Source organism: Mustelus asterias, chromosome 13, assembly GCF_964213995.1.
Source record: "Mustelus asterias chromosome 13, sMusAst1.hap1.1, whole genome shotgun sequence".
Classification (NCBI taxonomy): domain Eukaryota; kingdom Metazoa; phylum Chordata; class Chondrichthyes; order Carcharhiniformes; family Triakidae; genus Mustelus; species Mustelus asterias.
The window spans coordinates 102,099,029-102,120,699 of record NC_135813.1 but is presented as its reverse complement, the minus strand read 5'-3'; positions in this window follow the sequence as shown (position 1 = coordinate 102,120,699).

Here is a 21,671-nt window from a genome sequence, read left to right as displayed (position 1 = left end):
TTTTGGTGTCCGCATGAATCGTTCGTCTCAGCTGTTGGGATTTGTGTAAGTACGTGGGCCCTGGGAGAAGGCTCTGCTACCGTCAACGCTTTGGAACACCACTCTGATCAATCAGTCACCCTACGTTGAGGCAAGAACTGAACGTCACCAAGTGGGATTCAACCTGCCCAGTTTAGCCATTGACAGTTAAAGCTGTCGTTTGTTGCATTCCTAAATTTAGTCGCTCTTGTTATCTACAGAGCTGTGACCCATACCGTCTAAAACCAATCAGTGAGGATGGCTGAGCCTCATACATAAATTATGAGCGTGATCTCATGCTGATCCTGTTTGTGTTTTCACATTAATAAGAGTAGGAGGCTGAAGTTTTGGGAGCGTTGCTCCCTGAATGTGGAGCTCGCCATTCACATCCTAATTAGACTTGTAGCAGAGGGGGAAACAAAAAAAACTGGACAATCCTTTTCTATAATGAATGAGTGAATCATTCGCCCTGCTCATTAAACATTACTATAACATCAAGAGGAGCCCCCCAAAAAAACACAGAACTATTTCCGATAGGGAGTTTTAAAAATAACTTGAAAATCTGAGAGTAAAGCAAAATAAAATAGCAAACAAGTCAGTCACTACCTATGGAGAAAGCAGGCAAGCTATGTTTTGGGGTTGATGATCATGCTGGTTAAAGTAATCAAAACTGCTGGAAAAATTGTGCCAGATCCACATCTGTGAAGAGAGACACAAGGCTGGAGGTGGGATGTGAATGGGAGGAGAATTCCACCCACAGTTTTAACATGTGAGGTTGATGATTTGAGAAGTTATGTTTTCTGTTTTCTTTCACGGATGTAGACTGACCTGCGGAGCATTTCCAGCCTCTTCTGCTTTTTGCCTCATATTTTATTTTCCCAGTTATTTGCTGTATCTGTAACAGTTACAGGCCAACACTCTGTTTTTGCTGTATACTCCATCACCTGTCACATAGAAGAAAGCACTAAAGGTTTGGATTTAACCACAAGAGCCGGAATTCTTCCCCCCCAAAAATCAAATTATCAAATTCGCTTGCAAACTGGAGTAAATCGCGTTGGTTTTTCCAGTGTGCTTCCCGGAATAACTCTCCCACGCTCTGTGCACTGCAGTGGCCACGAGTGTGATTATCGTTAAAAACCAGGGGGTGGGACCTATTCCCGCTGGAGAGGTTGAAATCGGCAGGATGAGCAGGATCCCGAGCATGCGCACATCTCTGGGAGATTGCTAAAACAAGTCCTCCCAGGATAGACATCGCTGGCCTCAACCCACCCCCACCCCCCACAGACATCGCTGGCCTCCCACCCATCCCAGCTCCTATGGACATCACTGGCCTCAACCCCCCCCCCCCCCCAGACATCGCTGGCCTCCCACCCGTCCCAGCCCCCATGGACATCGCTGGCCTCCCCATCCCCCAATGACACGGATATTGCTGGCCTCCTCATCCCCTAGTGACCCAGGCATTCCTGGCTTCCCCATCCTTTCCCCCCCAATTCACACATACTGGCCACAGTGCTGCCTTGCACACAAATAGCGCTGTGCTACCATGCACACTCGCTGCCTGCAAGCATTCCCCCTTGTTGTTTGAGAACCTTGAGCATTGCACCCCCTGGACACAGTACCTTGATGAATGAGAGCCAATCAGCACCTTGGGAGATGGCTCACCCTCTATTGAAATCAGGTTCCCTTTACATTTCTAACAAGGAATTTTTAGTATTGGGCCCATTGAAGGCCAGGAGGTGGGAGAGCAGTCTCCCGAAAGGGTGGCCAGGAGTTGGAGGATGCAGAGGCAGAGGTAGTACCAGACCAGGTGGCAGCCGCTTCCCCTCCTTCCTGAGGGCCTGTCACTGGCTGCTCCTGTGGTGGCTTCCCCATGCCCTCCACCTCCTGAGCTGCCTCCTCTTCCTTAGCCACCACCATGATGGCCAGCACTAAATCAATCAGTCCCAGATCCATTCTGCACAGTGGGGCTTGGAGAGAGAAAGATTGGTAGATTCATGCAATTGCTTGCATCTACACTAGCAACCCCCCACGCTCCCCCCCCCCCCCCCACCCCTCCCGCCTCCCCCATCCCTCACTGGGACCATAACTTTCACTTGTGGATGCTGGCAACACAACACAATCTGTAGAGCCATGCGTCACCTAATTAGGTTGCCTGCCATTGACAATGTGTTCACGGCTGGCAGGGAGAGCATGCAGGTTGGTGTGTGGGCATGGCCATTGCGCCCCCTTGAGCCATTGTCATGAGTGTAACTACAGCATTCCTTTCCAGGCATGTGTTGCAGGTCAGAAACACGGGGCAGGGACAGACTCCGAATTATCACAAGATGGGTTCCCATTCACTGCAGAGTACATGCAGTATGAGTGTCTATGTTCACCAGAGCATCCCTACTTGGAGCAGCAGCTACCCGAACTGATTAGCCCTCAAGCAGCACATGGTGCACTCCTCCCCTGCCCCCCCAAAACCCCAGTACTCAGTCCAGTCTCTCACCACACTCCACAGCCAGAACAAAGGAACAGCCCAGTGGCTGCAGACAGCGGCCTGGCCAGCAGTCCATTAAGGGCCCCACCTCAGAGGGACAGCACAATGCCTACAGAGAGCAGCCTGGCCAGCACCCCGTTAAGGGCACTATCCCAGTCCGCAGGGCCAGAACACAGCACCTGAAGATTTCCAAGAAGCTCCCCACAGCAAGCAGCATATCTCCAGGCCCCTCCTCCAACCTCCCCAGCACTCTGAGGGCTGCAGCTCCATAAAGCTTACTTCCTTACTCCTGTTCAACACTTCCACACCAACTCTCGACTTTTATAAGCAGTTGTAAACCGCACCAGAGTGACATCACGCCAGAGAGGTGGGAGACGCTAACAAAGATGGAAAATGCCGTCTCGGACCTGCTAATCAGATGGGAAGGTATGTAACACATGTAAATATCCGTTACACTGATTTTTAGCGTGGTTCCGTTGGTGTCAAAAAACTTGGGTTGGGAGACGCTATCAGGCCAGGAATGCATGTGCGAATCGGCCGACGTGGAACTCTCCCCATGCCTCTTAGTATCCCAAGTGTAGGTTAGGGGAATTAGGGATTAAGGGGATTGGGCGGACAGTGGTAAAATGCTGCCTCAGAGCTGGCTCAATGGGCCGAATGGCCTTCTTCTGCACTGTAGGGGCTTTATTCTGTTCGATGAAACATCCCTGGGCCAGGGAGATTGGAGTCCTTCAGCTCCTGGATAAAAGCTAATTTTGCATCGTGTGTGTCTGTCTATGTGTGAGTTTCGAGATGTTTGTATGTTTAAGTGCATGGGTGTAACAGTGTACATATAATGTGAACATGCACATGTACATTTATGTGACTTCATATCTGTAATATGCATGCATGTACAAATAAATATATTTTGAGTGTATGTACATTCATGTGCAGGTGAATGTATTTGTGAGGGAAACATTATTCACAGATGTAGATGTTCATGCAGATGTAATTTCTCATACCATCATATGTAAACACATGTAAATACATGCAACATGTCCTCTCAATTTTCTGTAGGTTAATTCATATAAGCGTCACAACCTTACTCAGGATCTAAACAGGATGTCTGAGAGTGCAGGTATGATAATCCCCGGGACTTGCTTGGGGAATCACTGATTGACTTCCCTGTTGGACTTATTGAATACGAGTTCCCTGGGGATTGATAATTAACTCACCAGGTGGAGCAAGTATACCGAGCCCTGTATAAAGCAGCCTCCTAAGTGGGTGTATTATTCATTTTGTCCTGCTTGGAACCAGTTGTGTTCACCACAGGTTTCTGGTTTATTTTATCTTGTGCAATAAAAACACTGTTCCTTTACAACCGACTCCTGGAGTTATTATACCAGGAAATTATTTCAATGTGATAAAGGGATAGAATGCCTTTGGGATATTTAGAACATGCTGTGTACTTACTGTGGTGTGTAATACTGAGACATTCTAGGTATTCATCATTAATTTTTCCAGGTTGAAGAACAACAAAGCTATTTAGACAGGATACCATTCATAACCATTACTATCCTGGAAAACAAATTCCATGTATTATCCTCTCCCTGAAAATATCCTTTGTTTCTCCTTGATCTGCAGGGTGTGTAATTAATCCCTTATTTAATAGGCAAGGTTTGTTCTCAGTTCCTTTCAGTCTTGAACTCGCATTGATGTGCTGCACCTTATTTGTACTGTGATTGACGTAAACTAAGGCGAGGGAACACACGTATGCTCCAGTGTAAGAATCCCTCTTAATGCAGCAACATTATGAATTTATTTCTGAAGATCTCCTGTTTGATATTTCAAATGAAATGACAGCAAGTTATTCTTTATGCGGTGAATACCCCTCTCCCTCAAACTCTGATTGGATATGTTTGAGTTATCCTGAAAGTATGTGATGGTAGCCAGCAGGTTGTGGGGGCGTTTGTCTCCCCTCCTCCGCTGCTGGATGTGGTCTGAAGTGGGATGAAGGGATCTCCATGAGTTATTGAAGAGCTGCTATCTGACAGGCAGCAGCCTCATCATAACTATGTTCCACAAGCTCAAAGAAAGACTCAAATTGGACTGGTTCAAAGGGGATTTACTCTCCGTCAAGCAGTCTCGCTTCAGCTCATACATTTCATTTTTCCAAGTCTCAAAATAGATTCATGTCAAGGAATTAAAGTCTAGATATTGCTGTATGACCATCTTAAAGCACATGCATGATATTAATTTGCTTTCTTTTAAGGAGCCTCATTATGCCTTTTGAGGCTAACATTGCGCACAATAATTTCTGGACTTCAATCTTTTATCGTTTGTTTTTAAAATAGAAGCAAAACATCATAATTTCGTGCCAGATTGTGCGGGACATTTTACACTGAATTATTACAATTCTGACCATTACAGTTGTCCTTCTTTGTGAGGAGTAGAAAAAGCCAATCCCATAAGTAAGCCCTTGCTTAATATGAACCAGAGTGTGACCTTATTTGCAACTTGTCTGACTGTTCAGAGTAACAGTAATGCTTAAGTAATACAAAATACATCGCACTCTTCTGGTCTCGCCAACTGAAGAACAAATAATACTCAAACAGATTGTGATATCCCAGGCTATGCATTACAAATCTGGTTATCCAAGAAACAAAATTAAACAGAATCGAGAGCAAATACTGCAGATTTTATTGGATTCATGTAAGAAAATACTTGATTTATTTTTACCAGTACATTTACCCCATCTCAAGACTAGCAAATATATTTAAACTTTGCTAATTGTCAATATTTGGAACACTCTTAGGAGCATAAGAAAAAACATAATCTAAAATTATCTAAAATTTAGCAGTTCTGAAACACAAAGAAAAGAATTGCTACTTGTATGTCATCTTATCATGTCCTCACAACATCACAAGAAGATTAGAAGAATACTAAAATACTAAACTAAATAGCAAAATAAAAGGACAATTCTGGGAACCTCTGGCAATCACGAGTTCCAAGAGCCACATCAACCAATAACTCTCCCGCCTTTCCATGCAGTGACTTCAGTTCCAGTGAGAAACTAGCCCAAGACTCCTTGCAGTCAATCCACAATTACGGACACTACAGGGCAAGGGGACAGGAGGGCAAACGTTATCTGGATGCTTTGTTTCAGGTGGTGGTCACATCCCATAGGTTAGGATCTTCTAGTTTGAAAAGTGGTCCGAGACAGCAAGGGTGTTACTGCAGCCGAGGCAGGTAAGGGGACCCAGAGTGCAGGGGTGTCAGTCTCTGCAATTGTCCAACAGGTTTGAGGTTCTTTGAGCTTGTTTGGATGAGAGTGGGGGTTGCAGGATGGATGATGACACTGTGGTATAGTAAGCAAAGTGAGGAGAACACATAAGAATGTAATGATAGTAGGGGACATTATAGTGAGGGGGACTGACAGTGATTGCTGAGAAAGCCCAGACAGCTGTGTTGGCTGCCCGGTGCCAGGCTTTGGGGCATCTGCTCAGGATTGTTGAGGAACTTGCAGCAGGAGGGGGAGTGATCATGATTCATGATATAGGCAGGGAAAGAAAGCATCTTCTGCTTGTTACTATGAGGAGCCAGGCACCAAATTAAGAAGTAGAACCTCAAAGGCATTAATTGATGGATTATTACCTGAGCCACAAGCAATTTAGCATAGGACAAATAACATTACAGGAATGAGTGTGTTGCTCAAAGACAGATGTGGGAGAAGTGGGTTCTGGTTTGCGGGGCACTGGCAGCAGTAATGGGGAAAGTGGGATCAGTAGAGACAGTCCAGACCTGAATCGTGCTGGGGCTGGGGTTCTAGCAAGCCACATAAGAAGGGAAGTAGAGTAAATTTTAAACTGAATAGTGGGGGCAAGGAATCAAATTTGGGAAAATGTGATATACCAAAGAGTAGAGACAAAGTAAGAGAGAAAGGTACTAATTTGGGAAATGATAAACAGGCTGTGGCTGGAAGGGAGAGAGAGTACGAATCTAAGAGTAAATCATTAGGTAAGGCTAGATGCTACAAAAATAATAAAAGGACTAAACTAAAGGCTCTGTATCTAAATGCATGTAGCATTCAAAACAAAACAGATTAACTGATAGCACAAATAGAAATTAGTGAGTATGATCTTACAACCATTACAGAGACATGGCTACAGGATGACATAGATTGTGTCTTGAATATTGAAGAATATGTGACATTTAGGAAGGATAGGAAGTTAGGAAAAGGTGGTGGGGTTGCTCTGTTAATTAATTATGGTGTTAGCACAGTAGAGAGGGATGACCCAAGTTCAGGAAAACAGGATGTAGAAGCAGATTAAGTTGAGATGAGAAAAATAAAGGCAAGGAGTCACTTTTGGGAGTGGTGGACAGGCCCCCTATTTGTAACTACACAGTAGGACAGGGTGTGAACGAAGAGATAATGGGAGCTTGTCAGAAAGATACTGCAATAATGGGCAACATGGTGGCAGAGTGATTAGCACTTCTGCGTACAGCGCCAGGGGCCCGGGTTTGATTCCCAGCTTGGATCACTGTCTGTGCAGAGTCTGCATGTTCTCCCCTTTGTCTACATAGTGCTCCGGTTTCCTCCCACAATCCGAAAGACATGCTGTTCAGGTGCATTGGACATGCTAAATTCTCCCTCAGTGTACCCGAACAGACGCCGGAGTGTGGCGATGAGGAGATTTTCACAGTAACTTCATTGCAGTGTTAATGTAAGCCTACTTGTGACACTAATAAATAAACTTTAAACTTTAATCATGATAGATGTTAACTACATATAGATTAGAAATCTGTGAAGGTAGTATGGATGAGGAGTTCACAGAATATTTTCAGGCTAATTTCTCAGCACAGCATGTGCTGGAGCCAATCATAGGGCAAGCTATACTGGGCCTGGTAATGTGAAATAAGACAACATTAATTGATAACCTAATACCTGCTTTCTGTCTCCCTCCCTTTTTGAGTAAAGGGGTTACATTTTGCTTTCTTCCTATAGAATTGAACATTCTGAAATATCCCTTTAAAGTCTTCCACTGATCTTCTATTGATCTATCCCTTAGGAACATTTGCCAATTCATATTAGCTAGCTCCACTTTCATGCCCTTATAATTGCCTTTATTTAAGTTTGCAATAGTCTTGGACACAGTTTTCTCTCCCTCAAACTGAATGTAAAATTCACTCATATTATGACCTTTGCATACTTAGATTTCCAGGAGGCATTTGGTAAGATGCCACATCAAAGGTTGTTACAGAAACTAAAAACTCATGGTTTAGTGGATAACATATTGACATGGATTGAAGATTGGCTAGCTAACTGGAAACAGAGAGTTGGCATAAATGGGCCTTTTTTTGGTTGGTAGGATGTAATGAATGGTGCACCACAGGGATCACTGCTGAGTCCTCAACTTTTTACAATTTATATAAATAACTTGGATGAAAGGGCTGACAGTGTGATGACTAAATTTGCTCATGACACAAAGATAGGTTGGAAAGTAAATAATGAAGAGGACATAATGAGGCTACAAAGGGACATAGATAAGTAAAGTTTATGGGCAAAACCTGGCAACTGGAATATAATATGGGCAGATATGAAATTATCCATTTTGGCAGGAATAATAAGAAAAAGCTTCTTATCTAAATGATGAGAGATTGCAGAGCTCTGAGTTGCAGAGGGACCTGGGTGTCCTAGTGCATGAATCACAAATTGCAATAATACAGGGACAGCAAGTAATTAGAGAAGCTAATAAAATGTTATTTTTTATTGTGAGGAGAATTGATTACAAAAGTAGGGAGGTTATGCTTCAGTCATACAGGGTGAGACCACATCTTGAGTATTGTGCACAGTTTTGGTCTCCCTCTTACAGCACTCAGTTCTAAGACAGCAAAATTTGCATCTGACCTTGTTTGCATATCCAGCCAATTCAATTGTCCAATTAGACTTGGCAGTTACTCCATCTCAGCTTTGGAAGCATCTGCAACTTTTTCTGAAGACCTAACATGATTGACTGTGATAGGGTTAACACTTTATAAGTAAGATTGTTGATGTAAAGTAACATAAGTTAAAAGTGAGGGGTGGGAGGTTTAGGGCAGATTTGAGGATAAACTTTTTTACTCAGAGGGTGGTGGTGGTCTGGAATGCACTGCCTGGGAGGGTGGTGGAGGTAGAATGGCTCACATCCTTTAAAAAGTACCTGGATGAATACTTGGCACATCATAACATTCAAGGCTATGGGCCAAGTGCTGACAAGTGGGATTAGGTGGGCAGGTCAGGGCATTTCATGCATCGGTGCAGACTCGATGGGCCTCTTCTGCACTGTAGTAATCTGTGATTCTGTGAATATCAGATTCATACTGCCTTATTTCCAACCCATATATTTTAAAGTCCTAGAAGACTGACATCCAACCTCTGATTCTGGTCTAATCCTGTTGAGAACTTTGTTTTGGAATGTGCTGGTACAACCCTATGAGAAGTTATCAGCATGCATCATAAAGGCGCCTGAGAATTTCCCACCATGTATACCAATTAAACATGGCAGGCTCTGCCTTCAGTTGCAGACAACCCAACTTTAACAAAAACCGATCTAACTGAAAAGTATCTTACTCTAGAAGTTCAAAACATAGACACACTTATTTCATAGAAATCATAGAAACCCTACAATGCAGAAGGAGGCCATTCGGCCCATCGAGTCTGTACCGACCACAATCCCACCCAGGCCCTACCCCCACATATTTACCCACTAATCTCTCTAACCTATGCATCTCAGGACTCTAAGGGGCAATTTTTAACCTGGCCAATCAACCTAACCCGCACATCTTTGGACTGTGGGAGGAAACCGGAGCACCCGGAGGAAACCCACACAGACACGAGGAGAATGTGCAAACTCCACACAGACAGTGACCCGAGCCAGGAATCGAACCCAGGACCCTGGAGCTGTGAAGCAGCAATGCTAACCACTGTGCTACCGTGCCGCCCGAACATCCAAAATCTTCTTTCTACATCTGGCACCTCCTTTGGAGGTTAGAGAAACTCTTCCATCTGGAGGCAATCCCACTGCAGAAATGTAGCTTTAATGTCTGTTGACTTACATTCCCAAGAAAATGTTGCTAAAAGATCCAAAAAAAATTCAAAATGACCTTTCCCACTTTGAGCGAGTCCACTCTGACCTCTTTATGCCCTAAGCATTCTTCAAAGTCTCAGGCGACTTACCTAGCTTTCGTCTTATAGGTTCCACCCTGTAGGACGTTATCTCTGCAGATCATTCTATGTGATAGTGTTCATTAACCCCAAACTGGGATTTCCGAATATATGCCAAAATCTCTCTGACCATCTAATTATTTCTTTTTAGCCCCCCCCCCCATATGACTTCATAGAAACATAGAAAATATGAGCAGGAGGAGGCCATTCAGCCTTTTGAGCCTGCTCCACCATTCATTATGATCATGGCTGATCATCCAACTCAGTAACCTGTTTCCATTTCCCCTCCATATCCTTTGATCCCATTAGCCTCAAGAGCTATATCTAACTCCTTCCTGAAAACATACGATGTTTTGCCCTCAACTGCTTTCAGAGGTAGTGAATTCCACAGGTTCACGACTCTCTGGGTAAAGAAATTTCTCCTCATCTCAGTCCAAAATGGTTTACTCCATATCCTTAGACTGTAACCCCTCACTCTGGACTCCCCCGTGATCAGGAACATGCCTTCTGCATCTACCCTGTCTAGTCCTGTTAGAATTTTATATGTTTCCATGAGATCCCCCCTTCATTCTTTTAATCTTCAGTGAATATAATCCTAACTGACTCAATGTCTCTCTCCATACCATCCCAGGAATCAGTCTGGTAAACCTTTGCTGCACTCCATCTATAGTAAGAACATCCTTCCCTTGATAGGGAAAGCAAAATTGCACACAATATTCCAGGTATGGTTTCATCAATGCCCTGTATAATTGCAGCAAGACACCCCTGTTTCTTTACTCGAATCTTCTCGCCATGAACATACTCTTTGCCTTGTTTACCACTTGATACACCTGCATGCTTACTTTCAGTGATTGGTGTACAAGGACACCCTTGTTTCATTGAACATTCCCCTCTGTCAATCTATAACCACCTGCCTTCCTGTTTTTGCTACCAAAGTGGATAACCTCACATTTATCCACATTATACAGCAGCAGCCATGCATTTACCCACTCACTCAACCTGTCCAAATCACACTGAAGTTTAGCTGCATCCTCCTCACAGCTCACCCTCCCACTCAGCTTTGTTTCATCTGCAAATTTTGAGATATTAAATTTAGTTCTCTCATCTAAATAATTAATTTAGGTTGTGAGTAGGTGCAGTCCCTGTGGTGCCCCACTAGTCACTGCCTGCCATTTAGAAAAAGATTTGTTTATTAGTTTTCTGTCTGCCAACTAGTTTTGTATCCATCTCAATACACAATCCCCAATCCCAGATGCTTTAATTTTATACACTGGCCTCTTACGTGGAACTTTGTCAAAAGCCTTCTGAAAGTCCCAATAAATCACATCTCCTGGTTCCCCCTCATCAGCTCTACTAGCTATGTCCCCAAAGATTTCCAGTAGATTTGTCAAGCATGATTTCCCTTTTGTAAATCAAAGAACAAAGCACAAAGAACAGTACAGCACAGGAACAGGCCTTTCGGCCCTCCAACCCTGCACTGATCATGATGTCTGTCTAAACTAAAACTGTATGCACTCATGGAGTCCATATCCTTCCATTCCCATCCTATTCATGTTTTCATCGAGATGCCCTTTAAATGGCACTATCATACACACTTCCACCGCCTCCCTAGGCAGTGCATTCCAGACATTCACCACCTCTCTGTAAAAAACTTGCCTCGCACATCTCCTCTAAACTTTTCTCCACGCACCTTAAAACTACGTCCCCGAGTACTTGACTTTTCTACCCTAGGAAAGGGCATTTGACTATCCACTCTGTCCACGCCCCTCATAATCTTGTAAACCTCTATCAGGTTGCCCCTCAACCTCCGTCATTCCAATGAGAGCAAACCGAGTTTATCGTATCTCTCCTCATAGCTAATACCCTCCAGACCAGGCAACATCCTGGTAAACCTCTTCTGTACCCTCTCCAAAGCATCCACATCTGTCTGACAGTGTGGCGACCAGAATTGTACACAATATTCCAAATGAGGCCTGTTATTAAATCCATGCTGATTCTGTCTGACTCTGCCACTCTTTTCCAAGTGTTCTGCCATTAAATCTTTTATAATGGACTCTAGCATTTTCCCCACTACTGATGTCAGGCTGACTGGTCTTAAATGTTGATTACCCACATGAGACTTGATGAATGACAGCAGATCTTGAGGATTCCCACGTTTGTCTGCTGCCTCCACTTCACTATCAGTGCAGGCATGCTCTTCCCCCCTTGCCAGCTTGAGCACACCCTCCTCAAATAGCGTGAGGGTTCTGAGCGCCGGTATCAATTTGGCTGGGCGTGCTTGCAGGGTTTGTTTTTGTTGAGTTTGTCCTGCAACGTCACAGATAGGGAACGTGTAGGTGGCAGTGTTGACATTTGAGATGGTGATGAGTTGAGGCAGGCATGGATCTTGAGTGGGAGCTGGAGTATGAGGAGCATGGCATTGAGTAGAGGGGAACATGGTGATTGGGGGAGGGGGGAGGAGGGCCTCCTTACAGGTGTTGGCAAAGGTTGAATTGGCTGGGTGAGAGATGAAGGTGGGAGGGGTGTGCAAGAGCTCAGAAAAAGATTGCATGAGACTGACTTATCCTGGCTGAGCACAAAAGATCATTCATCTTCTTGCATTCATTCTCTTCCGCGGCAAATTTGCACTCACCAGGGCTGCCACTGCATCTGAGGCAGGGGTGGTGTCCTTGATGGGAGGTCTTCTTCTGGAGAGGGGGTAGAGTGCATCCTACTTCTGTTGCACTCCATCAGGAAGTCTGGTCAGGGCTCCCTCTGAGAAGCATGGTGCAGGGTTCCAGGCTGCCATTCCCTGCAGTCCCTGTGGAACAAGTGCTTGGGGGCCATTTATATGCAGCTCCCAGTGATTGGCATGATTAAATGGGGCCGTGGCTGGCGAACCAGAGGGAGGTCGCTGTGGGCGCGGCATTACTCTTGTGCCTATATAAAGTTTTGTGAATGAGTTTCAAGATCCAGTCAGAAATTACACTGAAGTAATTTTGGACACTGTCAAATTCTGGTCAGATCGTCCCCATTTTCAGCTTCCTGAATTTATCAAAAGTTGACCATGTTTCATCAGTTTCCAACAGGTCATCTTTCTTATAAATTCTTCCCTCATATTATAATAGAAGAATTAATCTCTCTCACAGCCAGCTCCAAAAACTCTTTACTTCTAATCTTACTTTATCCTGGTGGTGACAAAACCAAAACTGTACCCTGCTTCCTCTTGGATAACAAGGTAACCGGAGTCCATTTTTCCACCTCATTTTTCCACTGCTCATACAGTTCATACTCAGAAAAAAAATGGTGGATAATCAAGGCTTGAGAATTTCCTTCAGGTCGGCCATTTTGCACCAGTGGTTGCCGGGTGCAGTACTCTTGTCTGAAGATGGAGATAAAGGTTTCTTATTGATCTTCCGACAACCACAGCTCCATGCTCATTCTCTGCTATCATAATTTGACTATAGGAGGAATATGGAGCCAGTCTTTCCTTAATGCAGGTTCATTCACCAAAACCAAACAACATCATCACAGTCTCCCTTTTCCTCTCCCCCACAATTGGAAACTAGTTCTGACATATACTTCAGAATAATGCCCAAACCTTTCCCCAATTATAAACAGCTGCTTTCACTCACAGCTAGAGTATGCACTTCATCATGACAGGATTGCAACACTAACACTAGTCAGGTCCAACTGTGGGGATCAGGGGAGGGCCAGTGGTGTGAGGTGGCCAGGGGCTAGTCAGGTCAGGTTGTGGGGAGTTGGGGAACTGGGGAGGTCACAGTGGTTTGGAGAGAAATCAAGAGGTGGAGGAGAAAGTCGGGGGTGTTAGTTTTACAGGGATTTTCCTGGGTAACTATCCAATTAAACTTATTGGAATTGTCCTAAATCTCTGACTCTAACTCAGAATCAGAGACTATTGTTGAGGTACCCAGGCAGCATGAAATTGCCCATTGGACGTTCAAATTTCCTGGGTCAATTCCCACAGAGTCGTCACGTTGGGACTTCCACAAGGTCCCAATGTGTATCTTGAAGAGTAGATTCAGACTCTGATGATCCAATGTTTAGGTTTTTCTGCCTGTTTTCTTTTATCTTTCTTTCTTAATCCATTTGCATTTCCCAGTCATTAATTTTGTTTTCTTATATGAGTTAAATGTAATTTCTATTTAATGTTTTTACTTCCTGGTTAAGGTTCTTCATAAGGATTCTTCAATTTAAAGTGCCTTATTATTCCTTGCACTTTTTACCAATACCACAGATGTTAAAATCATAGGCTTGAAACTGACAACGGAAGACTAGAACTTTCTATTGACAGGCCCATAAACAGGCTGCTCACAACTGTACAAGATTTGCCAAAGTTGCTCCTTTGCTAAGAGGAAAATCAAGGCCAATATCTCTGTACTGCTCTGCAGATTTAAGTAGTTTGGAGTGTCTGCATGGTACTTGTATGCTTCCTGGTAGTCCCATCGATGTGCCTAGCACGCTATTTATCTACATTAAATATCGTCTGTCAGTGACAGGGCCATCACATCTAGATCAATCACATCCACAACTGTAACGTCAGTGCCATGCTTTCATTCCCTTTTATTCCTTTGTGGAATGTTGACATTGCTGGAAAAGAGCAGCATTTTCTGCCCGTCTCCCATTGCTCTTGAATGACTTTAATCAGCCATTTCAGAGAGCAGTTAAGAGTCAACTATGCTCTGTGGGTCTGTGGTCAAATGTAGGCCAGACCGGGTAAGGATGGCAGATCTCCTTCCCTAAAGATGTTTGTGAACAAGATGGATTTTTTAGAATAATCAATGATAGTTTTGTGGTTACCATTGCTGAGACTAGCTTTAATATTACAGATTCATTAATTGAAATTACATTCCAAAAACTGCCATGGTGGGATTTGAACCCATGTTTCCAGAGCATCGGCCTAGGCCTCTGGATTACTAGGCCTGTGACATCACCATTATTCAATCTTTATGTTATTCATAAACCTGCAAACATTTCCCCAATGTCCTCATTAACACTAACAGTAAAGTACAACAGTCCTAACATTGATTCCTGCAGGACTCTACTAGTAATCAATCTCCAAGCAAAACCACTATCATTAACAAAAAACTTCTACCTACAAGAATGCAACCTATTCCTTATTCATCCCAGGACTCCTTTCCAATCTCATAGGATTCTGTAATCTCATAAATTATTTTACAGTGTGGCAACTTGCCAAAAGCCTTTTGAAAATGCATGTGATAGGGTTACTTTAATTCACAAACCTAGGAATCCCCCCAAACATTTAACCAGGTTGGTTAGATATTACCTGCTTTTCCAGAAGTCAAGTTGAGAGCTTTTAAAAACCCTTTCTCTATCTAAGTGATTTTACAGGGTATCTCAATTGATCCCTTCCAATGACTTGTGTGTGGGTGGCACGGTGGCACAGTGGTTAGCACTGCTGCCTCACAGCGCCAGGATCCCAGGTTTGATTCCCAGCTTGGGTCACTGTCTGCGTGGAGTTTGCCCGTTCTCCCTGTGTCTCCGTGGGTTTCCTCTGGGTGCTCTGGTTTCCTCCCACGGTCTGAAAGACGTGCTGGTTAGGTGTATTCACCCAAACAGGCGCTGGAATGTGGTGACTAGGGGAGTTTCACAGTGGCTTCATTGCAGCGTTAATGTAAGCCTTACTCGTGACCAATAAATAAACTTTACTTTGCTTGGAACTAAAACCAAGCTAATGGGCATTTAATTTTGGCATTGCTCTTTAGATACAATATTAGTTCAAAGAAATGATCCCTGACTCTAGTGATCAGTTAAATACTTACAGGCCAAGCTTAGTACAAGTCCAATTTCTGTGAGCAGAATAAAGTGAATGCCAAATCAAATTTGAGACACTTAATCTTTCCAAATTTCTATTGGCAATCTTTTTACTTTTACAACTTTTGAGTCAGCTGTAGATTGTAATAGTGGTAACTAAGTTTACTTTACAGGATTGCAAATTTTGACCAATTGTGGCATCAAGGGACTCTTGTAAAATTGAAGTCACTGGGAGTCAGAGGAAAACTTTCCACTGGTTGGAGTTATACTTAGCACAAAGCAAGATGGCTTTGGTTGTTGGAGATCAATATCTCAGTTCCTGAATATCACTGCAGGAGTTCTTTATCGTAGTTTCCTGGGCCCACCTATCTTCAATTGCTTCAGCAATGACATTCCCTCCATATAAAGACAGATGTGGGGATGTTTGCTGATGGTTGTACAGTATTATTCCCGACTGCTCAAGTATTGACACAGTCCATATCAATAGGTATCAAGACCTGGACAGCATTCAGGCTTGAGCTGATAAGGGGCAAGTATCATTTTCATCACACAAGTGTCAGACAATGATTATCTCCACAAGCAAGAATCTAACCATCTATCCTTGACATTCACTAATATTACCAAGGCTGAATCCCCAACTATCAACATTCTGGTCTCCTCCATTGACCAGAAACCTAACTGGACCAGCTATACAAATACTGTAGCCACATGGAGCTGACCAGAAGCTGGGAATTTTGTAGTGAATAACTCACCTTCTGGCCTCATCAAGACCTGTCCACAACATGTCAGAATATTAGATAAGCAGTTGAAACACCACAGCATACAAGGCTATGGGCCAAGTGCTGGAGAATGGGATTAGAATAAATTGGTGCTTGATAACCAGCACAGACATCAATGTGTTTCTGTGTTGTAAAACTCTATAAATCTATCACTCTAAGGTGCAAGACAAGTGTGTGAAAGAAAAGTTTCCACTTGCCTGGATGAGTGCAGTTCCAACAAAATTTTGATTTGATTTTGATTTGATTTATTGTTGTCACATGTATTAACATACAGTGAAAAGTATTGTTTCTTGCGCGCTATATGGACAAAAGATGCCGTTCATAGAGAAGGAAACGAGAGAGTGCAGAATGTAGTGCTACAGTCAAAGCGAGGGTGTAGAGAAAGATCAACTTAATGCAAGGTCGGTCCATTCAAAAGTCTGACAGCAGCAGGGAAGAAACTGTTCTTCAGTCAGTTGGTACGTGACCTCAGACTTTTGTATCTTTTTCCCAAAGGAAGAAGGTGGAAGAGAGAATGTCCGGGGTGTGTGGAGTCCTTAATTATGCTGGCTGCTTTACCGAGGCAGCAGCAAGTGTAGATGGAGTCAATGGGTGGGAGGCTGGTTTGCATGATGGATTGGACTACATTCACGACCTTTTGTAGTTCCTTGCGGTGTTGGGCAGTGCAAGAGCCATACCAAGCTGTGATACAACCAGAAAGAATGCTTTCTGTGGTGCATCTATAAAAGTTGGTGAGAGTCGTAGCTGACATGCCAAATTTCCTTAGTTTTCTGGGAAAGTAGAGGCTTTCTTAACTATAGTGCCGGCAATAGTGTCGGCAAAATTCAAGAAACTTAACACCGTCAAGGACAAAGCAGTCCACTTGACTGGAATCTCATCTTGAACATCGGTCCATCCATTATGGCACAGAATGGCAGCAGTGTATACTGTAAGATACACTTCACCAATTCACTGAATTTCCTTTGTCAGCACCTTCCAGACCAGCAATCTCTACCACCCAAAAGATTAAGGGCAACAATTTCGGCAAATTCCCCTCCAAGCCAGAGATTGCCCAAACTTGCAACTATATCACTGTTTCTTCACTATCTCTGGGTCAAAATCCTGGAACTCCCTTCCTAACAGCACTGTGGATGTACCTGCACACCACATGAAATGCAGCACTTCAAAAACTTCTCAACCACCAACTTCTGGAGGGCAATTAGAGATGGGCAACTAATATGCTGCATTACCAGACACACTCAACTCCCATAAAGGAAGAAAAGAGATGCAAAGTAACCATTCAAAACTCTACTGTGTCTTGGAAGTTCACCTGAATCTGTTCAGTGGAAGTCTTTCATAGCCCTCTGCAGCTTTTTCATTGCCTCCTGCCTCAAAATAATCCAAGAATTAATCTTACTATTGCCATGCAGTTATTCACTCTCTTTTCTATTGACATTTTGGCTGCTTTTCTAGCAGCAACCCTGAGCTGAGCTCAATATTTTTATTTATTGTCTTTTAGTTTGCGTAAGTATTTTTGCTTCAATTAGATCTTTCCTTGCATGTGACTAGCTCACCACTTTGATTCTGTTCTATCCTGTGCTTTTCTTTCGATTTTTGAGACAAACTGGTTTTTATTTGTGTAAGAATGGTTTTAAAGAAACACAGGACCCCGCTGATACAGGTACTGAATGGATGACAATAAAATACAGACACTTCACTGTAATGGGTTAATGGTTATGTTACTGAGCCCATGGTGCTATTAACAATTTAGCTGTGATACTAAAGTTTTTTAAGTTTATTTATTAGTGTCACAAATAGGTTTACATTAACACTGCAATGAAGTTACTGTGAAAATCCCCGAGGAGTCAGATGACCAAGGGAGCCCAGCACAGAATATCCTGTGTCCTGAATACTATGTACTTACATAGAAATATAGAAACCCTACAGGGGAGAAGGAGGCCATTCAGCCATCGAGTGCACTGACAGCAGTCCCACCCAGGCCCTATCCCTGCAACTCCACAGATTTACCCCCACTGGTCCCTCTAATGTACGCATCCTGAGACATTAAGGGGCAATTTAGCATGGCCAATGCACCTAACCTGCACATCTTTGGACTGTGGGAGGAAACCAGAGCATCCGGAGGAAACCCATGCAGACACGGGGAAAACATGCAAACTCCACATAGACAGTAACCCAAGCCAGGAATCTAACCCAGGTCACTGGCGCTATGAGGCAGCTGTGTTAACCATTGTGCCACTGTACTGCCCACTGAGGTATTTGTAAATAGTTCTTATTAAATGGTTTCATGTTAAACTAAACTGACTATCTCAAGCCTGTTATAGGAGAAGCAAAGCTTCTCCAAAGTACTGTAAGACAAGAAGACTATAGTAACAGTAAAATCTCACCCATGCTCAGTGATGACATAAAACATGGTGGCAGCGTTGGAGGCCATAGTTGAACAAACTGCAGCCACAGACCATCGCCGACCCACAAGTGATGACCTGTGAACACATTGACTTTGACAAAGATTAAAACTGTAAAGTATTGCAGTAAAGGGACAATGAGACACATATAACGTCGATAACTACTGAACAGATATTACCCCTTCCACAATCTCGCCAACACATCAACAGTCTGCAGGAAGGACAACGATAGCAAGTCTGGAAAAAACAGTTTGGAAGACAATGAATGGCTTCAGGTTTACAGGGGAAAATTCAGAAACACCATGCCTGCATACTTTTATATGCAATGGGGACCATTGCTGATGATGTCCTGGCACAGCAAGGCATCAAGGAAGCCTCAGCATTGTAAAAGGAGGTTATGGGGGCTTTTGAAAGATCTTCAGCCCTAAGAAGAACTTGGTTGTAGAAACAGCAAAATTCAACCAGAGGAACCAGAGGCTGGGAGAATCCATTGATTGCTTCATTAATCTTGTAGAAGCATCATCCACTGGATCACAGGAGAGGATTGCAGATCTCATACTTCTTTTTGCAGGTGGGTTAGAAGGCCCTAAAAAAGAGGATGACCATCTGCTAGAGGTGCTTCAGATCTTGGTTGACTCTTTGCTGACAGAGTTCATGAGAATGAAGCTGTTGCAGAAGCAGATGAACTATTAAGAGATCTTAGGTTTTGCTACATTTTTTGACACTGTCAATGTAGATGTAGATGGGTAGCACGGTAGCACAGTGGTTAGCCGCGCTGCCTCACAGCGCCAGGGACCCAGGTTCAATTCCTCGGGTCACTGTCTGTGTGGAGTTTGCACTTTCTCCCCATGTCTGCATGGGTTTCCTCTGGATGTTCCGGTTTCCTCCCACAGTCCAAAGATGTGCAGGTTAAGTTGATTGGCCATGCTAAATTGACCCTAGTGTCAGGGGGATTAGAAGGGTAAATGTGTGGAGCTGCGGGAATAGGGCCTGGGTGGGTTTGTGGTCGGTACAGACTCAATGGGCCGAATGGCCTCCTTCTGTACTGTAGGGATTCTATGAAGTCTCTGCTGTCTTTTTTAAGGAGCCAGCACTATTCATTGAAGAAGTTATTGAAGAGCTTGATTTGTCTCCTGAACCCACCAATGAGATACATCAACAATTTCCATGGTCACAATGCGCTGTTCAGGGAGAAAGATGTGCTTGATTCCAAGTTGGATCACACCAGAAGGTGCAGATCTTATTGGTTTGAATGTAGATAAGTAACGGCCCACATTTGAATCTCATCAGCAAATCATGCTCGCACTCAAATTGCCCTTCAGTGCAGAAGCAGAGGCCCAGACTACAATATTTGTAAAGCTGAAGTGTCCTACGTACAAATTTCATCGAGATCCAGGTCTGGATTTTTGTTCCATTGCTGAAGATAGTGTAACCCCGCCATCTTATGTTGACACCGTCATCCTATTGCCTACAGCAAAGTAACCTCACGCTGCAACAAATGTAAAAATGTTACTGCTACCTACAGCAAATGCATGTAATACCCTAAGTGTCGTAGGAAAGTCGTCTTTTCTTCATGCCCTGCAATATCTTCAGGATGTTCTTCAGATTTATTCAAATTGCAGGTATCGAATATTTATTTCATTGTCCATGCAACAATGAATGATGCAGCTGTGAAATTTTATTCAATGTTGAAAAAGCTTCATATCCTCACGCCTTTCCCCAGTGGAAGCAGAAGATTTTAGGTACAGTGTCAATTTGTTCTCTTCCAAGTTAAGAAGGTGCGATCGTCCATGCCCGGAAGATTTCTCTCTCGAGTCAGCCTTTGTTCAAATGGGTTTTGCAACCTTTACAAGTCAAATCATTGCATGGATCAGAGCCCAGTTATCAGCAGTAATCTGAAGCTGCTATCCCACTCCACCAATGTGTTTGCTTCCCAAGAAGACAAAGAAAAAATAGTCCACAATATCCTAGAACCATAGAATCCTACAATGCAGAAGGAGGCCATTTGGCCCATCGAGTCTGCACTGTCCACAATCCCACCCAGACCCTATCCCGATAACCCCATGCATTTACCCTAGCTAGTCCCTCTGACACTAAGGGGCAATTTAGCATGACCAATCCACCTAACCCGCACATCTTTGGACTGTGGGAGGAAACTGGAGCACCTGGAGGAAACCCACGCAGGCACGGGGAGAACGAAGCAAGCTCCACACAGACAGTGACCCAAGCCGGGAATCAAACCCGGGTCCTTGATGCTGTGAGGCAGCTGTGCTAACCACTGTGCCACCATGCTGCCCCTCTTAGAGAAGCGAGAACACTGTTGGAGATTGAAGCCCTGCATCACAGTGACCTGCGGTGGGATGGGGGGAGCAGTGCAGTGAGGAAGGAGGGTGGAAGTTGGATCAGAACTGTGAATAATAGTACAAAGTTTATAGATATTAAATGTAAATGGGTTAACAAAAGAATATGCAAGTTTGAGATTGTACTGTGGGGGGGGAGAAGGTGGACATAGAATAATTTGTTAATGGTTATGTTAATGAGACCTTGATGATATTAATGATGTAACTGTAACATTAGTAGTCAGCTGACCAAGAAGTTCCAAGAGAGCTAGGTGCAGAATAGTCTCTGTCCTGAATACCGTGTGCTTACCCTGAGATAAATAGTTCTTCATAAATGATTTCAGGTTAACCTATACCGGCTATCTCAAGTCTGTCATAGGAGAAGAGAAGCCTCATTGAGATACATTAAGACAAGAAGACATGCTAACAGTAAGACCTCACTATCACTCGGTAAATTAACAAAAGGCACTCTACAACAAAGACACCCATAAGCTACAAACTAAGAACTGCCTTCAAAGTACTGCATTTTTTTCAGTGTTGGCAATTTCCCACATAGTTGGAGTGCCTAATTGGCCAGATTCAAGTTCTTTACCAACTTTGCAAATTTTAGCTCTCCTGAAGTTTGGATATCACATTAAGTTCTCGGCAATTTTAATCTTACTGATCAAATTGAATCTATTATATTATGATCACTGA